The sequence below is a fragment of the Canis lupus genome, chromosome 14 (genome assembly GCF_003254725.2).
Source record: "Canis lupus dingo isolate Sandy chromosome 14, ASM325472v2, whole genome shotgun sequence".
Lineage (NCBI taxonomy): Eukaryota > Metazoa > Chordata > Mammalia > Carnivora > Canidae > Canis > Canis lupus.
The window spans coordinates 32,383,018-32,399,896 of record NC_064256.1 but is presented as its reverse complement, the minus strand read 5'-3'; the positions used below and the strand labels follow the sequence as shown (position 1 = coordinate 32,399,896).

Below are 16,879 nucleotides of genomic sequence, written 5' to 3'. Positions count from 1 at the left end.
TATTACATTCTGTGGGGCTTCTCTCAGAGGACCTATCACTGAGATTTCTCTCTGGACTTGGTATGAGTAGTGCTGCTTCTGTGCAGCTGGCTTGTTCTTACATCACACACAGTACCAGTCTTACAAACCAATAGTCTTTCTTTCTTTCCTGTGGCTGCTTGAAAACCCAGAGAAGCTTTATGAAACCTTTATTTATAGAAACGAGTAGCATAATAACACAGTTTTACATGTACAACCTCATCTTAAATAATTCATTCACCTTTTTCTTCCCTTATTTCTTACTGGCCCTTATTTTACTACTTTTTGGCTTTTCCATTATATTTATATATTATAAACTGACTTAAAATCCTCTTTGAAATGACAGAGGAATGGAAATTAAAAGAAAAAATAACAGATTTTAAGCAGAAAATACATTCATCACAGTTCTCAAACATTCCATTATTGTCTGTTATAAAAACTACAATGCGGCTTACCAAAAAAAATTTTTCTTTAAAGATTTACTTATCTGAGAGAAACGAAAAAGAGCAGGGGGGGTGGGGGAGAAGAGGGAGAGAGAAACTCAAGCAGACTCTGTGCTGAGCATGGAGCCCAATGTGGGGCTCCATCCCACGACCCTGAGATCACCACCTGAGCGGAAACCAAGAGTCTGATGCTTAACCACTTAACCACCCAGGTGCCACACAGCTTACTAAAATCTTTATTAACTGATTTAAAGTTATTTTTAAGAAAATTAGGGTTCCAGGGCATCTGGGTGGCTCAGTTGGTTAAACATCTGCCTTTGGCTCAGGTCATGATCTCAGGGTTCTGGGATCAAGCCCCGTGTTCAGCACCCTGCTCCCCAGGGAGCTTGCCTCTTCCTTCTCCTTCGACCCCTCCCCATGCTAGTTCTCTCTCTCTCTCTCTCAAATAAATAAAATCTTTTTAAAAAGAGAGAGAAAAGAAAATTAAGGTTCCAAAAATCTTTGCTATTATTCCCATTACTGATGACAATGGATTGTCTCATAGCAGTAAGACAGAACACAAATTAGAAAGGTAGGAATGGCTTGTTGTTGGCTGCCTGATTGGCTTAAAGCTCTCTGATGATATGTCATCAATTTCATCACTCAGTCTGGAGGTTAAGAGCCTTTGAGAATTCTTCCATGAACTTCTCTGAAATCTAATTACAACTATGAACTCCTACAGAATTTCTTTTCTTTCTTTCTTCTTTTTGAGAGAGAGGGGGGGGGGGGGGGAGGGGGGGGTTGCAGAGAGAGACAGAGGGAGAGATTGAAAATCTTAAACAGGCTACATGACCAGCACAGAGCTCCAATCAAAGCTCCATCTCACAATCCTGAAATTGTGACCTAAGCCATATTCAAGAGTTGGACATTCAAACAATGAGCCACCCAGGTGCCCCAGAATTTATTTTCTATACTATTTTTTGCTATCTCCCAAATGTTATATAGTGTTATTATAACATTCATATTTTTATATTTTTGTGTCCCTCACTTTAGCTAGCACCATACTTTCCATGTAGTCAGATCAATATTACTTTCTGCTTATTAAGTAACAACTGCATCACTATTTTTATGCAGGAAACCTACAATAGGGGGCACTCTATAATAATCTTGGACACTCAACATAGAGGTAAGAAATAAACAACTAAAAATCTGGGGCTAACAAAATTAGTCCTTTGAGTTATCAAAAGCCTTAGATCTGTGAGCATGGCAAGGTTTCTGACGAGCAACTATAACTATGAAGTCACCTCAGCAATTAAGGTTTTTTAAATACTACTTTCAAAGCCCTCTTAATCATTTCATTCCATTGTAGAAACTCATCAATGTCTCATCAAAACTCTATAAAGCTCCCTAGATTTTAAGGCTATCAAGGGTACAGCCACAACCTATTTTTCCAAATTGAGTGATTTCCCATTATTCTTTCATATATTTAATTTTCCAGCCAAATCAATTTGTTTACTTAAGCTCAAATGGCTCCTCTATCATCCCCTTATCATGCTCATATCATGCTGCCTGGTTAAAGTACTATTCATGCCTGTCACACAGCTAAATTCTAACCATCCTCCAAGAACCAATGAAAATGGTCCTCCTTCATGATGGTGTCTTTCCCTATTTTCCAATCTGAAAAGAATCTCACTCTGCCACATTTATACCACTTACTATCTGCTTCCTGAGTCATTACCAAATACTGCCTTTGACTACATTTTTTTTTCTGTATATGACATGTGCCAACTGGTTAGCTCCCTGAAGAAAATTATGGCTACTTTTTTGTTAATATTCTAAAAGCACCTACCTATTCCCTTCAATCTAGTCATTAAATGTCTATTAAAGGAACCCATCAACACAATCCTGGTAGCCATGCATCAGCAGATCAGTTTAAAACAAATTAAGTGTTATTTATCTGTTTGACCTATGAAACAAGCCTTGTTTAATCACACCTACCATTTATGTGGGTGTGCATATGTATGTACATATGTAACTATACATTCATGATTTTCCAAAATACGCATTAAGTATATAAAATGTATATTCCAGTTTTGATTAATCATGGAACAGTTTTCCTTCATAGAGGTTAATAAGAGCTCCTCATAAAATGAAACTCTACATAATAGTACTCACCTTGGCACTACTGCACTTAACAAAAGCACTTAAAAATTCACATATGAGTACAGAGTGCTCTAAATTACAGGATTCAAATTATTTTAAATGTGTGATTAAATATGCTATAAAATTATTCTTCTGAACACTTATTTTATTTGTTAAAGAACATATGTTCTTCCTCAAAATAACATGCTATTTTTGAACTATTACTCAGCCACACACTTCCTACAAGCAGCAAAGGTTACCTCAGATAAACCTTGATTTTACAATATTTGAAAGACTTTCCTCTGCTACTCTATGCCAACTGAAAATTCATGAGTCATAGGTGAATGACAGGGGCAGTTCTGGAGGTAATTTTTCCTTAATGCAGCTGGCCTGAAATAAAATTTGTTTAGCCATTAATATTTTATAAACCCCTTCATAGACATCATTTTGTTTGCTTCACAGCAATAATGAAAACAAGTTATCAGTATTATCTCCCTTTTTCAGAGGATGCATTCAGGTCTTAGAGGAGTTAAGTGAATGGCCCAAGATTACAAAGCTAATTAATTGGCCCTTACTCTACACTATCACATTTAAAATTTGAAGCACTGATTAGTTAACTTTCACTTCAATTTGCACTGACTTTAGATAGCCACTTTTTAAAATTCTTTATATATAGCTGCTTCCAAACTAGACAGTGAATTTGATACTGTCTTCATTATGTTTTTGGTCATTTCTTTTTCATTTGATCCACTGACTTTGTGTTAAGTTGGAAACTTCCGAATTATACCAAAAGATAAGAAAAATTTAAGTCAATGTACCATGTTTAAGCACTGGCAGAGACTGTGCTATGTATTTCTAACCCTTGTTTCCTTTTCTTCCAGGGCATATGGCTCGATATATTTCCCAGACTCCTTTAGGTTAAGTGGAACCATGTGATTAAACTATAAACAGGGAAAGGTAGTCAGAAGAAATCTGGACTAAAATGACACCCTTCGATGCAATCTTCCACACTCTTCTCTCTTGTTTATAGGCCAGATACAGGGGATCCACTCGGGATGACAAGGCCTTCACTGACAGGAAAGCCCCGCAATGGAAAAAGCTGGAATTCCTAAATACTGGGAAGAGTAAAGGCTTCCAACACCTGCTCCACTACCACCAACACCAACTGGAACTGGATGATGACATCGTGAGAAATAATCTTGTATTGTACTAAGCACCAAGATTTAGGGCTTGCTGGTTATATTCACCTATCCTAATTTAAACATGAATGAATAACTATTTCTCTTTTAATAAACATTCCATAAACAAAAGTATATGATTTCAATTATAGATTCCTCAGCCATTATTACCTTTCATAATGAAGTAAATGCTTTCATGGATTGCTCTGGTGTAAGTAGGCTCAAAACAAAGAAATAAGTTCAAAGTGTTAAGTAGTGGATTATACATAGCTCCTTCAAAACATGACAAGAGTAAAGTATTCTTAAATTTGGTATTTTTAAAGTTATTCTCATGTTTCATGCACTTTAAGATAAACAGAATATACACACAGGCTATATGCACAGATGGATCCTGTATATAGGAAACAGTAAGTTCATTATATAGAATATATAAACTACTCAATTGAAAATGTAAGATTTATATGGATAGTGCTCACATTTTAATGACTAAGCAAATACTATTTGTCACCCATGAAGAGAAGAGAGTGGTGACAGAGTTCCTAACTTTCAAATAGTTGACCTGTGGTTCTCTGACTATTCCTGGAATTGGTTGCAATGCACTGACTCCAGCCACCCCTCTGGATTTGAGTTATCATTGCAACTGGTTGTAGTTACACACTTCTCCTATCAATGTCCTCAGATATATCATAATTTTTTGTCTATGTTGCCTATTGAAACAATAACTTCATGAAGGCAGAAAATTCTAGCTTCTACTTATTTGATAGTGTTCTGTGCTGGCAAATACTGAGTGTTCTCAAGACCAGCTAACTGGCACATAAGACTATTTGTACAATATGTAAAAGATACTTTCTTTAGTGATATAAGTAAAAATCTAGAGGAATATGAAAATGTAATGCATCATTTTTGGAAAGCACACTCTCAAGAGATATAAGCATATATGCCTCACATATCTTCCTTCCTTTAACTCATACCTCAATGATAACAAAGCAAGTCCCTTATGCTAACTTCACAGTAATTTGCAGAACTGGGAAATATCTAAATCTGTAAGCCACCCATACCTATAAAGTCCTTCGCCTATTATCATTTATATAGTTAAAACACACATTAAATGGAAATTTTATGAATAGGAATGACAGCACCGAGTTGACACAATATTAAAAGCTGCCCCTCTGAGCAGCTAGGTGGCTCAATGGTTAAGCAGCTGCCTTTGGGTCAGGTCGTGATCCCAGGATCCTAGGATCAAGACCCACATCAGGTTCCTCGCAAGGAGCCTGCTTCTCCCTCTGCCTATGTTTCCATGTGTCTCATGAATAAATAAATAAGATCTTGAAAGAAAAAAAAAAAGCAGCCCATCATTTTTAAAATTACAAATTCCCACCTGAAAAAGTTCAAAGTATCAATTGCTAATGTTTTCATTAATACCACAAAAATGTGTTCTTAGAAGCTACCCACCCTCTCTCTGGCCCAAATTCGACCCTCGAGCTTAATATAGTTAAAGCTTTAACATTTTGGTAGTAAAAAAAAAAAAAAATTGGTAGTAACTCATTTGCTAAAAAAAAATTTATTGAGCACTGACTGTGTGCTAGGCCCTAAGCTAAGTGCTAAAGACACAGAATAGTCAAGTAACCAACCTTGCCCTCAGTTTAAGGACCAATTACCAAGGAAGAGGCACATTAAGTGCATAACAATGAGTAAGAAAATGGGATGATGGAAAGACAAGTGTTAACAATTACCAACAGCAACAGAAGGCTTTAGGAACATAAAAGCTGGGAGATTGCTGAGTTTAACTCATCCCCTTAGCCTTTTGCTGAGGATTCAGACTGTACTGGAAGAACATGCAAGATATATTTTTGGTTGCCCAGGAAATGTTTTTTCTCTCCTACTAAAACACTAGTTTCTGTTGGGGGGATATAATCACCTCCTTCTACATGTTGCCTCTAAACCCAATACTGTTTGTTCTTCTGTTCCTTCGAATTTATCTCACATAAACCCATCCCAACTTCAATAATATGATAATCTAGAGAGATAGAAAGCATTTTCACAAACTTTACACAACTATCATTTATCTGGATATGGGAGATTTTCCTTCTTATTTTAATAGTCCACTGCTGCTTCTCTTCTTAAAAGTCTTATGGGCAGGGGCTTCTTAATGCAGTTCCCTTTAATAACATGCAGTTCCCTCTTTTGTTCCCAATATTGTTACTTACCTCAGAGCTGCAAAAACATTAATTTTCTTTGGATTTCTTCATCTTCCAGGGCAGAATCTTGACTAAAATTAGCAGGCATCTTTATAATGGATTCAATTCTTATTTTAAAAATATTTACAACCTCTCATCTTAGTTTTTTACCTACGAGGGGGTATAACCTATTCATTGAAAGAAAGATTAACAGATATTAAAATAAAATGTTAAAGAACTAGGTACCTAATTCCTAATAACTTAATTGGTGTTTTCTCCCAGAAAAATAGAAAGATCATTCACCGATAAGGAAAAGTTAGTTTGGGAGGGAGTTGGGGATAGGTTTGTCAACTTACAGTTTATTAAATCTTCTTTTAGAAAAGGGTTAGTCCTTTTTTTATTTTTTAAAGTTTATATCCAACATGGGGCTCAAACTCATGACCCTGCGATCAAGAGTTGCATGCTACCTTGACTGAATCAGGTAGGCACCACTAATTTTTACTTTTTATTTTTTTTTTATTTTATTTATTTATGATAGTCACAGAGAGAGAGAGAGAGAGGAGAGACATAGGCAGAGGGAGAAGCAGGCTCCATGCACCGGGAGCCCGATGTGGGATTCGATCCCGGGTCTTCAGGATCGCGCCCTGGGCCAAAGGCAGGCGCCAAACCACTGCGCCACCCAGGGATCCCAATTTTTACTTTTTAAATTAAGTTTTTTAATTTTTAATTTCAGTATATTTAATGTATGTGTTATGTTAGTTTCAGGTGTACAATATAGTGATTCAACAATTCCATACATTACCTGATGCTCATCATGATGAGTGTACTCTTTAATCTCTGTCACCTATTTCTCCCATTCCTCTCCTCCTCCACCCCAGTCTGCCCTCTGGTAACCATCAGTTTGTTCTCCACAGTTAAGTCTGAGTCTATTTCTTGGTTTCTCTTTTTCTTTCTTCCTTTGCTTCTTGGTTTTGTTTTTCAATTTAACATATGAGTGAAATCACATGGTTTTTATTTTTTGACTTATTTCTCTTAACATTATATTCTCTAGCTCCATCCATGTTGTTGCAAATGGCAAGATTTCATTCTTTTTTATGACTGAAAAATATTCCATTGTGTATCTATACCCCATCTTTTTTATCCATTCATCGGTCTATGGATGCTAGAGCTGCTTCCATAATTTGGCTATTGTAAATAATGCTATAAATAATGTAAATAGAGGAGTATGTATCTCTTTGAATTAGTGTTTTTGTATTTTAGGAGTTGATACCCAGCACTGCAATTGCTGGATTGTAGATAGTTCTATTTTTAACTTTTTGAGGCAATTCCATGCTGTCTTTTACAATGGCTGCACCAGTTTGCATTTTCACCAACAGTGCATGAACATCCTTTTTTTTTTCCAAATCCTCACCAGCACTTATTGTTTTTTTTTTCATTTTAATCATTCTGACAGGTGTGAGGTGATATCTTGTAATTTTGATTTGTGTTTCCCTGATGATAAGTGAGATAGAGCATCTTTTCATATGTCTGTTGTCCATCTGTATGTTTTCTTTGGAGAAATGTCCATCCACGTCTTCTGCTCATTTTTAAATAGATTATTTGTTTTTCAGGTGTTGAGTTGTATAAGTTATATACTGTAGATACTAACGCTTTATCTAATATGTCATTTGCAAATGTCTTCTCCCATTCAGTAGGCTTTTAGTTCTATTAATTGTTTGCTGTGCAGTAGCTTTTTATTTTGATGTAGCCCCATATAGTTTATTTTTGCTTTGTTTACCCTTTCTCAGGAGACATATCTAGAAAGATGTTGCTACAGCTGATGTCAGAGAAATTACTGCATGTGTACTCTTCTAGGATTTTTATGGTTTCATATCTCACATTTTGAGAGATTACTCCTAACTCAATTTTCAGTTTACTTTTGTGTATGGTGTAAGAAAGTGGTCCAGTTTCATTCTTTTGCATGTAGCTGTCCAATTTTCTCAACACTATTTCTTGTAAAGACTATCTTTTCCCCATTGCATATTCTTTCCTCCTTTTTCAAAGACTAATTGACCATATTGAACATATAATTATGGGTTTATCAAATTTTTGCCTGTTTTAAAAACTATAACCTGAAATTGGGAAATACTAAGAATATAAAATACTATAGAAAAATTAAGATTTTTTAGGATTTTTGTGATAACAGATACAACAGCTTTTTTATCCAACTGAATCTGTAAGATTCCAGCTGCAAAAAGTCTGAATCTTAGTTTCAAAACTACAAATATTGGATAGCACAGTAATTTATTTGATTTAATTACAAAGCAAAGTCATTTCTATTTTCACCTGCTGCAGAATAACTGCCTTTAGATATTTGTTTAAATAATCTAAATGATTGATGAATAAATCAATATTGATTTATTCAATATTGACTGAATAAATTAATTACTGAATGGCTTAATCTAGCTCTTTGAAACATAGCATTTAACACAATGATTGGCACATACTAGATACCCAAGAAATGTTCATTAAGATTGACACACTCTTCCACAGCCTAGTAAGAAGATGTCTTGAGGACCAATTTTCTCAGACTTCAATTGTATCTCATATTTCAGCCTCATTCATCTCATGCAGTGCTTGAGAGAAACTGACCTTCATAAGAAATATTCAGCTGATAGAACAATTATTGAATAAGAGTAGCATGCTGCAATCCAGTGAAATCTTCCATTTTCAAGCCCCCATGAAACTATCCATTAGTGTTCATAAGCATTCACTTGATACTTGGAAAGGTAAAGAAATAAGCTAAGCATGAAAGAATGTGCCAGAAGATGTTCTGGATAGTGTTTGCTCAAAAACTACCAACAAAACCAGCCAAGTTCCATGTCAAAATACCATACTCAATGAATGCAAGGGTTCCTCATCTTTATTATACAGCTACTTTTCAGAAAACTCTTTCCTAAAACTTTTTAATGTCATAAGAGCACAAAACTAGTTAAAATGAACTGTGTCTATTCATAACACTAGGATTAATGGTCTGGTGTTTATATGCTCCTCCATTACTAGAACATGTAAAGAAAGTTAAATTCTTTTCATCTCAGCAACTTTAGAACCTATTTGTGATTTAAAAAAATTAAAAACCTCAAATAGCAAATTCAATTAGGAAATTTGCAATTGCTTTTTTAATCTTCCATATTTTAAAAATTTAATTATCCCAGACAAAACTTTATTAGCTAAGTTATACATAATACATTTTTATGTAGCTAAATAAATTAAGCATTATAAAGGCCTTAAAATAGGCACTGCATACAATTTCCTGTTTTTCCAAGGGTCTGGAAGGAAAGACTATTCCTGTATCTTCAAAATCTCCAAAAAAATTAAATTGTCAAAATTTTCTTAGTTTTTGTAGAGATCAGCTAACCTATAAGAAGCACATGTGAACAAAAAAAGAACCTTTACTGGAGAGTCTTTAAAAGTATTTATATTTTAAAACATTAGGTTTATTTTAGTGGTTCAGAAGAACAACTTTCTCTTCAGATCAGTTTCTCATTCTTCACTATCTTGCAGATATATTTATTTTTCTTTTCATTTTATTATTTTTTAAGATTTTATTTATTTATTCATGAGAGACAGAGAGAGAGAGGCAGAGACGTAGGCAGAGGGAGAAGCAGATCTGATCCCAGGACTCTGGGATCATGACCTGTGCCAAAGGAAGACACTCCACCAATGAGCCACCCAGGTGCTCCTATTTTTCTTTTTAAATGATAGGGATTATCCTGCAAATCTTTGGTGCAGAAAATGGAACAATATTTTACAAAGAAAATTATCACTAACATGAATTAACTATACAATTATGTTATAAAATAGAAGATAGTAAGATTTCTAATGATAGTGAAAAGCCAAAGAACAGAGTACTGCCCCCATTTCTTTCTCTACTCAGTATTCCCAATTCCTCCTGTCCCATATTCCCTTACACCCATTCCAGTCTGATTTACAAGCTAATCATTCCACTTAAACTGTTACACCACAACCTGTTATATCAATAGTCCATTCAGCAGCACCAATCTCTTGAGCACTCTCTCTTCCTTGGTTCAATTTTTTTACTTGGTTTTCCAATTACTACACACCCATTTCCTCCTACTTTGGTTCCTCCTCTTCTGGTTCCTTCTCATTATCTGTTCACCTTTAATCCCTCAAAGACTGCTCCCAGTAAATGGCATTAAATACCATCTCTATGCTATTGACTCTTAAATTTTTATCTCCACTCTGGGCCGCCTTTCAGAATTCCAGACACACACATCTAACTACTAAACGTTTTCATTTGGATGAACAGGTATCTCAAACTCAATCTGCCCAAACTATATTCCTATTGTTCCCCCTAAACCTGTTTCAGCTTCCCCATCCTAAGGCAATTTCATCCTTTTAGTCATGTAAGTCAGAATCACTAGGGCAATACTTGACTTCACTTTTCTATTACACCCAAATCCAGTTCATCCACAAGTCCTGTTGGCCCCAGCTTCAAAATATTTCTGGAATCCGACCCCTAAGCACTTCCACTATTGCCAACCTTGTCTGAGCCATCATCTTCTTTTACCTCTTCAAAAAATTTTCTGAGTATAGATGCTATACAATGCTACATTAGTTTCAGGTGTACAACACAGTGATTCAAGTCCTCTATACATTATACTATGCTCATCACAAGCATAGTTACCATCTGTCACCATATAACGTTATTACGATACTACTGACTATATTCCTTATGCTATATTTTTCATCCCTGTGACTTATTCATTCCATAATTGGATCAATCTTCTCCCTTCCACCCTTGTCACACACTCCTCCAATCTACTCTCCCATGGAGCATTTCATTCTTCAGTTTGAACCTCTGGAATAGTATTCTACTTCATTCAGAGTAAAAGCCATAGTCCTTACAACTGCTTAAAAGGGACTCATCTCTCCTTTACTTCACAGACTTTCTCCCCTACCAACCTGTTTCATTTACTGTGCTCCAACCCACAATGGCTTCTTGGTCTTCCTCAAAATGCCATGCGCATTTATAAAAGCAGAAAGCAGATTAATGGTTGTCAGGGTCTGGGAGGGAGAAGAAAACTGAGGGGATGACTCCTTAATGGGTATGGGGTCCCCTTTTAGGGTAATGAAAATATTTTAGAACTAGATAGTAGTGATGGTTGCATAATATTGTGAATGTACTAAGTGCCACTGAATTATACAGCTTAAAATGGTAAATTTTATGTGTATATTACCATTTTTTTAAATGCCAAGTATACTTCCAACCTTTGCTGTAGTTGTTTCCTCTGCCCAGAGTCTATTGTCCCAAATATCCACTTGTCTAACTCCTCTCCACCCATGTCTTTATTTAAGATCACATTCCCAATCAGGCCAAACCCTGATCACCCTATGCAACAACGCTCCTTACTCTGTTTCTCCCTTACCCTACTCAACCCTTCTTTTTTTTTTCCCCCACAACACTTATTTTCTAACATGGTAGATAACATACTTATTCAATACATACATTGTTTACCATCTCCTTTGCTAGGATAAGAGCTCCAAGAGGCAGGGGTCTTTGCCTATTATATTTAATGACAGATTCCAAGTGTTCAGAGAAGTGCCTGGTGCACGTTAGCCCATAAACATCCTGTGAATAAGTGCTCTTCAGTGTTCCCAGAGATGGGTAAGAACTGAACAGTTGTAGTGATTTATTAATTTCTGGAAACTATTTAACTGAAAACAGGAAGAAAACACAGTTTTTAAAAAAACTATAACTTACTTATAACTATTTTTTAGAAAACTATCACAACTTAACCTGATTTCTTAAAAAAGAATATATATATATATATAGTCTGATATAAGTGAGGCAATTTTCTAGATGTTAGGAATTCAATGGTGAACAAACAGGCATAGTACTCCCTCTTCTCAACTATAGCAGGAATTTTATGGAGAATTCATTGTGGCAAAATAACCTCCTGAGAATTTAAGTTAGTCTTGTTTTTCACAAATTCAGCTTCACCAAGGAGGAATAAAAGATTTTTTTGTCATCTCTGCAACCCTTAGAAGTTAACCTTTAAAAACCACCTCAGTATTCTTAAAGTTGTCCTTTTTGAATTATTGACCTGAAAGAAGTTTCAGCTGGGTGAATGCCCCAAAGACAAATTCTAACTGGGCCTCTGCACTGGGAGGCCAAAGCCCTTGAGTTTTTGTTTGGAGATAGTTTTTGTTTGAAAAGGAAGAGCAGTGAGATCTCAGTGTTAGAAATGGCCCCATCTCTTGGGAGGGCAGGGAGGAGTCTAATAGTTTGCAGATACTCTGAAAAGATAGGGATTACAATTTTATAGGATATAAGATACATGAGCCCATTTGATAGTGCAGCTTCTAAGGAAACAGTATCACAAAGGGATGCCTGCTGGCAGCCATGAGGGAGAAAGAATTAGTACTACACACTAAAGCTTGGAAGTTGAAGCAAAATTTCCCCATCTTCATTTCCCCTGAATGAAACCAGCTGCCAGTGGAGCCACCCAAACTGAACTGACACCACTTGCCTAAATGAAGAGCCCAGGGAAGTGACCAACATGCACTAATGATTGAATCTCATCCCATCTCCATTTACTAGAAGCAAGTAAGTCTTCAGATGCTCAAACACATGTAGGAAGAATGGAGCATCTCCAAACTAAGTGATATTTGCTTTCTGGTCAGTCTTGGTTACCAAAGAAAAACTGAAGACAACTCTTCCAACATCTTACTAAGCAATAAGAAGGCTAGGATGTTATGCCATTTGTCTGTAACTGCTGCTGTAACTAATGTACATAATAACTTGTCAAGAAATGAATGAACAGTGACTTAAAATAAGATGAATGGAAATCTGTTTGCATTCTGCAATAGTTTAATACTTTTCTAAGGAAAATAGCACTTCATTTCAGTTGCCAATATGTATGGTAGTGGGGTTTTGTTTTGTTTTTGTTTTTGTTTTGGGTTATGGAAATTTTTTGTCCTTTTACTAGAACTGCAGTTTCTATTGCATAAAAAGAATTTCATCTCCACCCCTTCAGCAACCTCTTCTCCCCCCCTGCACAATTTGCCTCTTTTTTTTTTAACCTTCCTTAGCTGTTCACTTGCTCATATTTGTGAAGTTATTTTATTTTAAAACTTACTTTTAAGCTCTTGCCTCAAAAAAGAAAAAGCTTTACTGTCATGCTGGGTTATTCAGCAACAATCTATTCCCCTCCATGGGATAAACTCAGCCTTCACCCCATAGTTTATCTGCTCTGGGAGCTGGATTACTGCCTCATAAAACAGCACAACAGTACTATTATCACATAATCATTATCATTACCTCACTTGCAGCCATACAGATCCTTCTAATCCTGAACATCTTGCCTCTCGAATCTTGCTATATCTATCCTCTCCTGCTGTGAAACTGGTGTGTTCCATTTTCACAGAAGCTTAATGTAATCACAAATGGAAAAATAAAATATATTTTTTAACTAGGCTGCCTTTTATTGATACCACTGTGTTATACAGCAATTTAAAATAGCTCCATATTTCATTCAGGTAAACAAAACAGATGTGGAAGTGGCAGTGAGGTTTGATCTTTTGCCTTGGTCCATGTTTTCTCCTCCAGCTTTACCTTCCTGGCTTTTGTCATATTATTTAGGACTGATTCAATATGACACTTCTGTGTAGGGACTCCTCAGTCAGTACCTGAATTTCAGTCTCCACTTTGAGTGGAGTTTGGAAGAAGCACTGCCATTCTACCAAAATTTACCAAGAGGCTAGAGGTCATCACTGTGTAATTGGGCCTTTCTCATGCCCAGGAAAAGTTACAAGGGATAACCAAAATGGGTTCCTTCCCTGATCATTTTGACAAAAAAATGAGTCATTCTAACTCTATGAGGATGACATAATCCATGATCTCCAGAGGTTAAAATAAATAGGTATTGAAATTTAGTCCTCACAACCATAGAAAAGAAAGTTAAGAAAAATTTTATAGCACCTTCAGTGAAATCAGATCATCAAACAGTTCACATTTCTTTATGTACATAGAACTTTTACATGTATGTTTTCTCATCTAGTGTTTGATTTTAACACTGATAACACAAAAAATTAGAAAATAAAAATATCATTAAGAGAATGAATGAATGAAATAGTGAAAAAGGGAAAGGAAACTACAATCACCAAAATTCTAATCAATCTCAAATATTAACTATGGTATTTGAATTAGTATTTTGGTGTCTAACCTTCCACATCTTTTCATATTCAAATGAAAAAACTATAGTTGCTTTCCAAAAATTGAATTACCCAGGATGTATTGTTTTGTGCTCCTTTATTCACTTAACAATAGAGCATTAAGGTCTTCTTTATCAATAAGTATGATAAATTTATCTTTTCCAATGAGACTCTTCCATTCTAAAGGTACATAATACCCAGAACTTCACAGAAACTGAACTGCACAGATGGGGAGCTGACAGAAACATTTAAGAAAAATATGAGATAAGTGCCCAAAATGAGGATGTAGAGGAAAAGTAGAAGGCAAAAAAAAAAAAAAAGCTATGATGAATTACACACACATTAAGTAAAATTTTATTCTGATGCTACTCTAAAACACAAAATAAAAAGAAAATAATTGATATTGGCCCTAACCCTTAAGAAAAGAGAAAGACACAAATACATACCATACTCTCCTCTCTAAAGAGGAAAAGGAAGAACATGAGAAAAATGTGAGGAAATATAAAGTGATGGTGATACATTATCAGATTAAATCATTTCAGGGGTTTAAATATCCCTAAGTTTCCTATCCAGTCTTTTTTGTTTTTTTTTTTTCCTCAAAACAAGTCAGGCTCCTGCTTCTTCCTGTAACTTAGGGCTTATTATATCTGATACAATTCTTCCATGCAAAAATAGTTTATAAGGATTAATAAGAAAATAATAACTGTAAATTATTATTTCAATGAAACTGTAACAAATGATTACATATACCAGAAACTGGGCTATATGTTCAGAAAGCTTCTCAAATAATTGCAGCCTAGTGGGGGAAAACAATAATCAGGAAATTCTAAGTCAGAGAATGTTACAGAACATTGTGTACAGAGGAATGACAAGCAGATACCTCAATGGCTTCCTTATCCATGGATTGGGGGAAAAACAAGATTTAGAAGGCATTAAAATGAGTAGAGTATTCTAGTCTTTGGAAGCCAGCTCTTCACAGGCTATAATCTGAAATTCAATCCATGCCCAAAGGTTTGCTAAAATCCCAGAAATAAGTTGATATTATATAACAGAAGTTGCTTATATAATAGAAGCAGCCCAATTATCTGTCAGACTCATACTCAGCCTTACCATATTCCACATTATAGCACCTCTTTATGGCATATATTGAAAAGCTATTGGATTTTAAGAACCAAGTTCCACTATTCTAGTAGGTTGTGGCATGTACAATCAGCAACAGCATCCAGTCAGGTGTATAACCACTCTGGTACTCTGGCAATTTAATGTCAGAGAATGCCAAGAGTTGGCATGTAACCATGGGTGAGCCAAATAACCAAAAAAACTAGCAAATTATACCAAAATGTTGTTGACTTGGCCTTTTAATTGAATGATAACATTGGATTTTAAATCATTAATAAAATAGAAATCCATATTTCTTTGTTCTTTTGTCTTACTGTGACACTTGTGATTTCGATCAATAGTGGAAATCACAAAGCAGCAGCAATGTAAGAAGGACACAGTTTACTTCCTAGAAACAGCTATCAACAATGCCTGGAACAGCTAAGAGTCAGGAAGAACACAAACCATACAGAAGAAAGAAGAGCTTTAAGTAATGGAAGGAGAAGATACCTTTTCTCTGTTTAACACCAGGAAAGGCCAAAAACCCATCTATGGCAATAACAAGGCATTCCCTAGAAGGAATCCCCAAAGAGAACATTAGTAGATCACATTGTCATTTGAGAAGCGATGTGCTCTCTCTGAATTTTCAGTATGCACTTAGTTTTGTAGGGTAGCAATTAACAAACTAAATAACTAAAGAAACATAGTTGATCAACAGTACAGCTTAAGTGGGAAGTATTTGTATTTTGAACTTGCCCACATTCTAGCCCCAGCTAAGGAGGTCACTGGCCCTTAAGACTGGATAGGATTGCCTTCTTCATTCTAGGCCTTCCCTGGGAAGCTGTACGTCTCCTTTGTTTTGTTTTGTTTTGTTTTGTTTTGTTTTGTTTTTCCTGCTCTAACTTTCCCAAATAGATCTCCTAATTCCTGAGTAGAGCTTTCATGATCTGGAACCTGTATCCTCCTAGGCTAGTGGTGCTACTGAATGGTCAAGGAAGGTCTCAAAGACAAGGTGACATATAAGTCAAGAACTGAAAGAAAAGAGGAGTAGCAAGTACTGCAAATATCTAGAGGAATAAGGGGAGAAGAATGCAAAGGCCCTGACGTAGGTCTGTGTTTGCAGTATGCAATCACCAACAAGGAGGCCAATGTGGAGTAAAATGAGCAAGGGACAGGGTTTAGGAGATGACATCAGAAAGAGAGAGAGGGTGGATGCATATCACTTATAGCACTATAGAAAAAAGGGGAGATTCTAGATCTTATTTTGATAAGATAAAAAGCCATTAGTTATGAGCAGAGAATAACATAAAAATAACATAAAAAATAACATAAAAAGCATAATGACATTAAAAAAATAACATAAAAAGACTTTTAGTATTTTGGCTATTGTGTGAGAAATTAACCATATGTAGCAAAGGTAGAAGCAGAAAGTTAGGAGACAAATGCAAGAGTCCAGGCTATTTTTTTTTCCTCAGGGAAATTTTCCCACCAGCTGTTCAGAGAATGGGAAAAAATATTCTTCAGACTTTTATATTAAAAATAGAAACCAGAATAACTGGTACATTACAAATTACAAATAACTGCAATCTTTTAATAAGTTTTAATACAAAGAAGGGCCTTTTTCAGT

The 16,879-nt window shown here is 35.6% G+C and overlaps 1 protein-coding gene and 1 long non-coding RNA gene across 13 annotated transcripts in view; one reads left to right on the top strand and one right to left on the bottom strand.

The window, feature by feature from the left end:
* LOC118350526 (uncharacterized) overlaps positions 1-3,882 on the top strand; it is a 45,273-nt gene extending 41,391 nt beyond the window's left edge. The window contains exon 3 of the long non-coding RNA XR_004804489.2: positions 3,613-3,882. This is a non-coding gene — a long non-coding RNA (uncharacterized LOC118350526). The remainder of the gene's footprint in view (positions 1-3,612) is intronic.
* Positions 1-16,879, bottom strand: part of HDAC9 (histone deacetylase 9) — a 1,020,499-nt gene that overhangs the window by 751,536 nt on the left and 252,084 nt on the right. The gene's annotated exons all lie outside the window — the stretch shown is intronic.